Here is an 11,752-nt window from a genome sequence, read left to right on the forward strand (position 1 = left end):
AATACTGCATACGAGCTAGCAATTCAACAACCATGCAATCACAATGCAAAACTAAATATATGCAATTCACAATAAGCTATCATCGCCAATAGCATATAGTTCACAATTTAATATGCTAAAACTACAACACATAACTATGGTTAACCAATAGCACAAGGGAATGGTACCCGCGAATGACCATCGGTGTTCACAACAACCTTTAGCGTACAACGACATATATCACTAACCCCGAGTGGTACCGTACACTCGAACTTTAAACCCACCCATCACGTGAATTGTGGTATCGTACACGCGAACTATAAACCCACACTTCACGCCCACGCACACATGATGATATGGTATCGAACACGCGAACTTTAAACCCATACCACATGCTAATACGATGTGGTATCGTACACGCGAACTTTAAACCCACATCGCATCCCACACAAGTAAATACACCATATACATACACGTATAATTATTCCACTCACCTTGAAATGCCCGCACAAGTCATGTATGTAAATCGCCTCCAACGCAACCGAGTGTAAATCGCCTCCAACGCAACCGAGCAAGCCTTTACCTATAATACACACATAGGTACAATACACATAAATAACAATTCTCTAAAAGAGAACCCGATGTAGTGACCCGAACTTTTCCATGTTTATATATATATATTAAATGAAATTGATATTTACATGATTAAGTGTTTCCAACATGTTAAGCAATCAAACTTGTTAAGACTTGATTAATTGAAATAGGTTTCATATAGACAATTGACCACCCAAGTTGACCGGTGATTCACGAACGTTAAAACTTGTAAAAACTATATGATGAAATATATATTATTATATATATAGTTAACATATATTATGATAAGTAAGTATCTCATTAGGTATTTTAACAATGAGTTATATACATAAAATTGTGTTTATTGAATTAAGAAACTCGAAACGATATATATAACGATTATCGTTATAACAACGTCTTACTAATTACATATGAATCATATTAAGATATTGTTACACTATGTTTAATCATGATAAATGATAAGTAAACATGTCATTATGTATATTAACAATGAAATACATATGTAAAAACAAGACTACTAACTTAAGGATTTCGAAACGAGACATATATGTAACGATTATCGTTGTAACGACATTTAAATGTATATATATCATATTAAGATATATTAATATATCATAATATCATGATAATATAATAATTTAACATCTCATTAGATATAATAAACATTGGGTTAACAACATTTAACAAGATCGTTAACTTAAAGGTTTCAAATCAACATTTACATGTAACGACTAACGATGACTTAACGACTCAGTTAAAATGTATATACATGTAGTGTTTTAATACGTATTCATACACTTTTGAAAGACTTCAAGACACTTATCAAAATACTTCTACTTAACAAAAATGCTTACAATTACATCCTCGTTCAGTTTCATCAACAATTCTACTCGTATGCACCCGTATTCGTACTCGTACAATACACAGCTTTTAGATGTATGTACTATTGGTATATACACTTCAATGATCAGCTCTTAGCAGCCCATGTGAGTCACCTAACACATGTGGGAACCATCATTTGGAAACTAGCATGAAATATCTCATAAAATTACAAAAATATTAGTAATCATTCATGACTTATTTACATGTAAACAAAATTACACATCATTTATATCTAATCCATATACCAACGACCAAAAACACCTACAAACACTTTAATTCTTCAATTTTATTCATCAAATTGATCTCTCTCAAGTTCTATCTTCAAGTTCTAAATGTTCTTCATAAATTCTATAAGTTCTAGTTTCATAAAATCAAGAGTACTTCCAAGTTTGCTAGCTTACTTCCAATCTTGTAAAGTGATCATCCAACCTCAAGAAATCTTTCTTATTTACAGTAAGATATCTTTCTAATACAAGGTAATACTCATATTCAAACTTTGATTCAATTTATATAACTATAACAATCTTATTTCGAGTGAAAATCTTACTTGAACTTGTTTTCTTGTCATGATTCTGCTTCAAGAAATTTCAAGCCATCCAAGGATCCTTTGAAGCTAGATCTATTTTTCTCATTTCCAGTAGGTTTATCCACAAAACCTGAGGTAGTAATGATGTTCATAACATCATTCGATTCATATATATAAAACTACCTTATTCGAAGGTTTAAACTTGAAATTACTAGAACATAGTTTAGTTAATTCTAAACTTGTTCGCAAAAAAAAGTTAATCCTTCTAACTTGACTTTTAAAATCAACTAGACACATGTTCTATATCTATATGATATGCTAACTTAATGATTTAAAACCTGAAAACACGAAAAACACCATAAAACTGGATATACGCCGTCGTAGTAACACCGCGGGCTGTTTTGGGTTAGTTAATTAAAAACTATGATAAACTTTGATTTAAAAGTTGTTCTTCTGGGAAAATGATTTTTCTTATGAACATGAAACTATATCCAAAAAATCATGATTAAACTCAAAGTGGAAGTATGTTTTCCAAAATGGTCATCTAGACGTCGTTCTTTCAACTAAAATGACTACCTTTACAAAAACGACTTGTAACCTGTATTTCCGACTATGAACTTATACTTTTTCTGTATATATTCAAAAACTTAAGTTCAATATGAAACCATAGCAATTGGATTCACTCAAAACGGATTTAAAACGAAGAAGTTATGGGTAAAACAAGATTGGATATTTTTACTTGTTGTAGCTACGTGAAAATTGGTAACAAATCTATATTAATCATATCCTAGCTAACTTATATTGTATAATACATATATTCTAATATTTATGTAATCTTGGGATACCATAGACACGTATGCAAATGTTTTGACATATCATATCGACCCATCTATATATATTATTTGGAACAACCATAGACACTCTATATGCAGTAATGTTGGAGTTAGCTATACAGGGTTGAGGTTGATTCCAAAAATATATATACTTTGATTTGTGATCTAGCCTGAGACGTGTATACACTGGGTCATTGATTGGGTCAAGATAATATATATCAATTTATTTCTGTACATCTAACTATGGACAACTAGTTGTAGGTTACTAACGAGGACAGCTGACTTAATAAACTTAAAACATTAAAATGTATTAGAAATGTTGTAAATATATTTTGAACATACTTTTATATATATGTACATATTTGTTATAGGTTCGTGAATCGACCAGTGGTTAAGTCTTACTTCCCGACGAAGTAAAAATCTGTAAAAGTGAGTTATAGTCCCACTTTTAAAATCTAATATTTTTGGGATGAGAATACATGCAACTTTATAAATGTTTTACAAAATAGACACAAGTACATGAAACTACTTTCTATGGTTGAACGATCGAAGCCGAATATGCCCCTTTTACTTGGTAACCTAAGAATTAGTAAACCAGTCTACTAATTGACGCGAATCCTAAAGATAGATCTATTGGGCCCAACAAACCCCATCCGTTGTAGCGGATGCTTTAGTACTTCGAGTTTTTATATCATGTCCGATGGATGTCCCGAAATGATGGGGATATTCTTATATGCATCTTGTTAATGTCGGTTACCAGGTGTTCACCGTATGAATGATTTTTATCTCTATGTATGGGATGTATTGAAATATGAAATCTTGTGGTCTATTATTATGATTTGATAATATATAGGTTAAACCTATAACTCACCAACATTTTTGTTGACGTTTTAAGCATGTTTATTCTCAGGTGATTATTAAGAGCTTCTGCTGTTGCATACTAAAATAAGGACAAGATTTGGAGTTCATGCTTGTATGATATTATGTAAAACTGCATTCAAGAAACTTATTTTTGATGTAATATATTCATATTGTAAACCATTATGTAATGGTCGTGTGTAAACGGTATATTTTAGATTATCATTATTTGATAATCTACGTAATGCTTTTAAAACTTTATCGATAAAATAAAGGTTATGGTTGTTTTAAAAATGAATGCAGTCTTTGAAAAACGTCTCATATAGAGGTCAAAACTTCGCGACGAAATGAATTAATATGGAACGTTTATAATCAATATGAACGGGACATTTCACCCGACACTCACATCCTTTAGTCGATGGATCTCACCTTGCTCGTTTGACCCTCCCATTTATCTCCTAATGAGCTCAACCCAATTACCACTTAGGGTGGTAATTCAAACTCACACTAATAAGTACAAGTTAACCCAATTTGCACTTTACACTAACTAAACCAACTTAGGTCCCGACACTAGATTACTACTTAGGTAGTGATCATTTCAAACACCATTTACACAAAAATCACAACACGTGCAATATTGACCCATATTGCATTTGACCACGTTTGACTTGTTAAAACATCGCTTTGACTCAAAATCACTTCTCATGTGTGATTACTTCCAAAAATGCCATTTAACACTTAACACGAGTGTTTAAACATCCATTTGACCAAGACTAGTGTCCCAATCAACTTACCCATTTTGACATAAGTCCCAAAAACGACCAAAATCACTAACGACTAGTGATTATATTTCCAAAACACCAATTAATACCTAAATCACGTATTTACACACTTAATTCACCAAAACTTAACTCAAAACTTATTTTGACAACAAATCAAAGTCAACACCCATTTTGACCAACAACATGTACTTAAGAACACCAAAATCACTAACAAGCTTACAATCTAGTAACTAACACCCAAATTCATGACAAATACTTCCAAGTTTGTCATCAAACCTTAAACCCACAATAATCGGCTTTACTTACACAATACATACAACAAAACCCCCAATTTCATGAAAAATGGGGTTTATAACCCTAACTAGCACAAACCCTAACCCCAAGTCAAAATCAAAATAATTAAAATCGAATCTAGGCTTTACCTCAACTCCAAAAACGAGCTAGTAGCTAAAAACTTTAAGGAGAACTAAGACCCGCTTCTAATTTGGGAAAAATCACCATCTTCATCACCAATTTAAGCTTCCTCTCTCTAGAACTCACTCTCTCTCTCTAAGATAAGATGGGAGTGTTTGTGGATAAGAAATGAGCTCTAGATGAGCCTTGGGTCAGTTTTGTGGCCAAAAACCCGACCCCAAAGTGAACGGACCAAAACACCCCTTAAAAATCCTCAAAAAAGGAGTTAAAAGCTGTTTCCTGGCTCAATTCTTGCGACAGCGATTAAAATCTCGTGACGGCAATATACCCCATTTCCGCATTTTTGGTGAAACTTGTTTTGGTCGTAACTTTCAGATCGTAACTCCGTTTTTGATGAATCAAATATCGTTGGAAACGTAATAAGATCTACTTTCCAATGGTAAGGTTCTAAAACATTAACTCAAAATTTATTTGGGGTCAAAATATATGGTTACATGCCTCGTAATTCAAATGACGTTCAAAATAACGCGTAACTGAAAAACGGGATGTTACAACTCTCCCCCACTTAGACTGGATCACGTTCATGTGATCCTCATCATTTACCAAGAGGTAAGTGCTTCAATACCTTCACCCTTACATACAATAGGAACCACGCCCTACAAACATACGAAATACAACCAAGCCCGACATCCATAATATCCTCTATTAATCTGAAGATTTCACCACACGCTAATAATCACTAGCGTGTGTTGGTACTATTATCCGTATAGCTGGTGTAAGGTACGAGTACAGAACAATAACAGCCTAGCGTTGAGCCATTGGATGCCGATTGATGTTTGCCCTTGGGAAATAATTCCTGCAGACCCGGAACACGGATGAAAGATCTGTGGGGTGGCCTCAATCAATCTTTGGGACTGAAAAACATCCCGTAAGCGGGTGTAAGGTACCAGTATAGAACAATAACATCCCGTAACTGAAAAGCAGGATGTTACAAGAACTTCGTTTCAAATTGCATATCAGAGACTTAAGTTCTATTTTGACTTAGAAATTGATCCCTGAGTCTGACAGACGTTAAGCAAAGTCCGTTAAATGTGAGGATATTTTCTTCCTTCAGTTTTCGTTCTTTATAATATATTTAATTTGTTAAGAAAAAGGTGAAATGTGAATTTGCAGGTCTGTAGAAAAGGGAAAGAAAGAGGTAAGGGGAAAAAGAAGAAAGCAAATGATGAAAATACCCTCATGTGAGGAGCACATATGAGTACTTAACGGAATTTTATTTAACGACCGTCAGACTTAGGGACCAAATGCGTAATAAGTACAAAGTTTAGGGTCATCCAAGTAAAGATAGAACTTAAGTCCCTAATGTGCAATTTGGAACAAAATTTAAGGACCAACGCGTAATTTTGTCTATAAATAATGAATAAGTTTGCTTGATTGATTAAGTGATTATGAAGATCCCTATTTATATATAAGCTAACAGGAAAAAAGTTCGAAGATTTTTCCTGTTCAGTTTACTTAGAAAGGCGAGTAATTCAATCTCATACTCCTTACAAGAATGTTAGGGTCTCAACCACCGGGTTGGTTACCTTGAGATGATTAATAAGCTAATAGAAGTATTTTTTATTTATTTATTTCCTACATATTTTGCTCCGAAAACTTCAAATTTTGTCTAAAATTCTCTAACTTTTGCCTCAAAACCTTTAAATTTTGCCAAAAATCCTTCATAATTTGCCTAAAAACCTCAATTTTTTGCACCAAAACCTCCGCATTTTGTCCAAAAAAATTGCTACAGTTTTAAAAAGATTTTTGCCCCCGGTGAAAAAAATCCTAGTTCCGTCACTGATCATAAATTTATTTTTAGTTAAATCCAGTAGTACTGTATTACTTTAGCATTCCGTCAACTATAATCTTTTTAGTTCCTAAAGAAACAATCAGGATTAAGAGCAGTTTTAAAACCATAACCTTAATTTACACTAACTAGTGAAATGACCCGTGAAATCACGAGTTTGTTTAAACGAAATAATTTAATGACATCTTTTAAGTATTAAGTGAATGTAAATGTTAAAGTCATTTATTTTAATGACCCGTTTGACTAAGAAACTTGTCGTTGTTTTTACAAATATATAGAGACATGTATTTTCGCATACATATGTAACGTAATTAATTTTGTAAAAGGAATCCATATTTGAATATTAATAATATAATAATTATAATTATAATTATTATATTAAAAGAAAATAATAATAATAAAGTTCGCTCAAATTTGAGTATTTATATTTTTAATAATAATAATAATTATTATTAGTAATAATAAATGCCTTTTAAATTTTTTTAGAAAATTAAAATTACAATTTAAGAGATATTGGTATTTCCTTTTATAAAAGATTTTGTATTATTTTTTTAATTAAATTAATATATAATTATGACATCATCATTATAAAAATTAAAGGGTAATTAGCTTAATGATAACATCATCATTTTAGAGTTTTATATGACTATATAGATATCAATCTAATGCTCTATAATTCAGAAATACACCTCTTAGAATATTCTTTTGATACACAAGTCGTGATAAATTCATACATTGCCTTCGTTTGATTCAAATAAATTTCAGCCCATTTTATTATAAAACTATCTTGAAACCCTACTTACACCTAAACAATCTTGTTTAATTAAACCCAGTTCTGGGAAAGTTTGTCAGTTAGGATCATCTAAAAATGGCATAAATGTATCCCAAACGTGTGGAGTATTTTTTTGTCTTCTTTTTTGTTTTCTATAATCAGTTACAATGAATAAATCGTTGTTGATCATAAGCATTAGCGTTTTCCATTTAACAGTGACATCCATAACGTTTTGTTCCGCTGTTTTATCTACTCGTAAAATGGTAGTGTTGTTAGGATATTAGGACCCAAACAACACTAGTAATTCTACAAGATTACTAGCCGAGTAGTGATACTATCAAGATCACTCAACCCACTTAATGAACGAAAGATAATAAATGCGAAAATGTAAGAACGACACAAGATATAACGTGGTTATATGCAATCGTTGTGATTGCTTTAGTCCACGGACCAACTAGAGATTGTTATATTACTGAATACTTGAGAGTGGTGTGTTACAATGACTATGAATGAGCTCTATATATAGAGCAAACAAGAAACCAACCAAACTACAACTTGATCTTCAAGTGTGCTAGTAATCATGAAAGATAAACCAACTAGCCATGCTTTACATCCACTAATGACATGATCACAGCCACAATTAGTGGTGTAAAGCAACCCACTAAGCACCTAAAGTGAAAGGAGAATCAATCAAGATCGGATCCCATGTGTGCAAGTTGCCCACTTGCTGCCAGACATCGTGCGCGCCGTGCACACTTAAACGTGCGTGCCGTGCACACTCCCAAACTTCGAGCAAGCCTTCTGATCAAAACTTCTCTAGTGCGCGCAGGGAGCACGCCGCGCACCATCACCGCACAATCAATTTGCTCTGTTTTTGATCTATTTTTCTCTGTTTCACGCTTACCGAAATCTGCAAAATCCGTGCAAGTGTTGAAACAGTTTTTAGTGACACTTTTTCCAGTTTTGTTTAAATGTCTCCACACTCCAACAATCTCCCACTTGGAGACTTTGAACAAGCTCCATTCATATCAATGAATTTACCAAGAACATTAAACCACCTTCGATTACCGCCAAATATCATTTGGGACACGTACGCTCAACACATTCTTCGGATGAGTAGACTTTCGATAAAAGGTCTTCAATACTACTTGTTAAACTTGTAACACCATTCACATCTCTAGCTGGGGTCTTCTCTCATCAATTCATGAGAAGACCAATTGAGGAAATGCAAAACCTCAATTTTTCGGTCGTAACCACCTTAGTAAACATATCGGCAGGATTCTTTGTACCAAGGATTTTCTCCAAGAATAAAGTGCCATCATTTATATGTTGTCGAATAAAATGATACCTTATCTTGATGTGTTTCGTTCGACTATGAAACACCGGATTCTTCCCAAGATGAACCGCACTTTGATTATCACAATACAAGACGCAATAGTCTTGTCTTTTACCCAACTCGCCTAAGAAGTTCTTCAACCACACTTGAAATGTCCCGTTCTTATTGATTAAAAACGTTCCATATTAATTGATTTCGTTGCGAGGTTTTGACCTCTATATGAGACGTTTTTCAAAGACTGCATTCATTTTAAAACAAACCATAACCTTTATTTCATCAATAAAGGTTTAAAAAGCTTTACGTAGATTATCAAATAATGATAATCTAAAATATCCTGTTTACACACGACCATTACATAATGGTTTACAATACAAATATGTTACAACAAAATAAGTTTCTTGAATGCAGTTTTTACACAATATCATACAAGCATGGACTCCAAATCTCGTCCTTATTTAAGTATGCGACAGCGGAAGCTCTTAATAATCACCTGAGAATAAACATGCTTAAAACGTCAACAAGAATGTTGGTGAGTTATAGGTTTAACCTATATATATCAAATCATAATAATAGACCACAAGATTTCATATTTCAATACACATCCCATACACAGAGATAAAAATCATTCATATGGTGAACACCTGGTAACCGACATTAACAAGATGCATATATAAGAATATCCCCATCATTCCGGGACACCCTTCGGATATGATATAAATTTCGAAGTACTAAAGCATCCGGTACTTTGGATGGGGTTTGTTAGGCCCAATAGATCTATCTTTAGGATTCGCGTCAATTAGGGTGTCTGTTCCCTAATTCTTAGATTACCAGACTTAATAAAAAGGGGCATATTCGATTTCGATAATTCAACCATAGAATGTAGTTTCACGTAATTGTGTCTATTTTGTAAATCATTTATAAAAACTGCATGTATTCTCATCCTAAAAATATTAGATTTTAAAAGTGGGACTATAACTCACTTTCACAGATTTTTACTTCGTCGGGAAGTAAGACTTGGCCACTGGTTGATTCACGAACCTATAACAATATATACATATATATCAAAGTATGTTCAAAATATATTTACAACACTTTTAATATATTTTGATGTTTTAAGTTTATTAAGTCAGCTATCCTCGTTAGTAACCTACAACTAGTTGTCCACAGTTAGATGTACAGAAATAAATCGATAAATATTATCTTGAATCAATCCACGACCCAGTGTATACGTATCTCAGTATTGATCACAACTCAAACTATATATATTTTGGAATCAACTTCAACCCTGTATAGCTAACTCCAACATTCACATATAGAGTGTCTATGGTTGTTCCGAAATATATATAGATGTGTCGACATGATAGGTCGAAACATTGTATACGTGTCTATGGTATCTCAAGATTACATAATATACAATACAAGTTGATTAAGTTATGGTTGGAATAGATTTGTTACCAATTTTCACGTAGCTAAAATGAGAAAAATTATCCAATCTTGTTTTACCCATAACTTCTTCATTTTAAATCCGTTTTGAGTGAATCAAATTGCTATGGTTTCATATTGAACTCTATTTTATGAATCTAAACAGAAAAAGTATAGGTTTATAGTCGGAAAAATAAGTTACAAGTCGTTTTTGTAAAGGTAGTCATTTCAGTCGAAAGAACGACGTCTAGATGACCATTTTAGAAAACATACTTCCACTTTGAGTTTAACGATAATTTTTGGATATAGTTTCATGTTCATAATAAAAATCATTTTCTCAGAATAACAACTTTTAAATCAAAGTTTATCATAGTTTTTAATTAACTAACCCAAAACAGCCCGCGGTGTTACTACGAAGGCGTAAATCCGGTTTTACGATGTTTTTCATGTTTTCAGGTTTTAAATCATTAAGTTAGCATATCATATAGATATAGAACATGTGTTTAGTTGATTTTAAAAGTCAAGTTAGAAGGATTAACTTTTGTTTGCGAACAAGTTTAGAATTAACTAAACTATGTTCTAGTGATTACAAGTTTAAACCTTCGAATAAGATAGCTTTATATGTATGAATCGAATGATGTTATGAACATCATTACTACCTTAAGTTCCATGGATAAACCTACTGGAAAAGAGAAAAATGGATCTAGCTTCAACGGATCCTTGGATGGCTCGAAGTTCTTGAAGCAGAATCATGACACGAAAACAAGTTCAAGTAAGATCATCACTTGAAATAAGATTGTTATAGTTATAGAAATTGAACCAAAGTTTGAATATGATTATTACCTTGTATTAGAATAATAACCTACTGTAAGAAACAAAGATTTCTTGAGGTTGGATGATCACCTTACAAGATTGGAAGTGAGCTAGCAAACTTGAAATTATTCTTGATTTTATGTAACTAGAACTTGTAGAATTTATGAAGAACACTTAGAACTTGAAGATAAAACTTGAGAGAGATCAATTAGATGAAGAAAATTGAAGAATGAAAGTGTTTGTAGGTGTTTTTGGTCGTTGGTGTATGGATTAGATATAAAGGATATGTAATTTTGTTTTCATGTAAATAAGTCATGAATGATTACTCATATTTTTGTAATTTTATGAGATATTTCATGCTAGTTGCCAAATGATGGTTCCCACATGTGTTAGGTGACTCACATGGGCTGCTAAGAGCTGATCATTGGAGTGTATATACCAATAGTACATACATCTAAAAGCTGTGTATTGTACGAGTACGAATACGGGTGCATACGAGTAGAATTGTTGATGAAACTGAACGAGGATGTAATTGTAAGCATTTTTGTTAAGTAGAAGTATTTTGATAAGTGTATTGAAGTCTTTCAAAAGTGTATAAATACATATTAAAACACTACATGTATATACATTTTAACTGAGTCGTTAAGTCATCGTTAGTCGTTACATGTAAGTGTTGTTTTGAAACCTTTAGG

Source organism: Rutidosis leptorrhynchoides, chromosome 10, assembly GCF_046630445.1.
Source record: "Rutidosis leptorrhynchoides isolate AG116_Rl617_1_P2 chromosome 10, CSIRO_AGI_Rlap_v1, whole genome shotgun sequence".
Classification (NCBI taxonomy): Eukaryota; Viridiplantae; Streptophyta; class Magnoliopsida; order Asterales; family Asteraceae; genus Rutidosis; species Rutidosis leptorrhynchoides.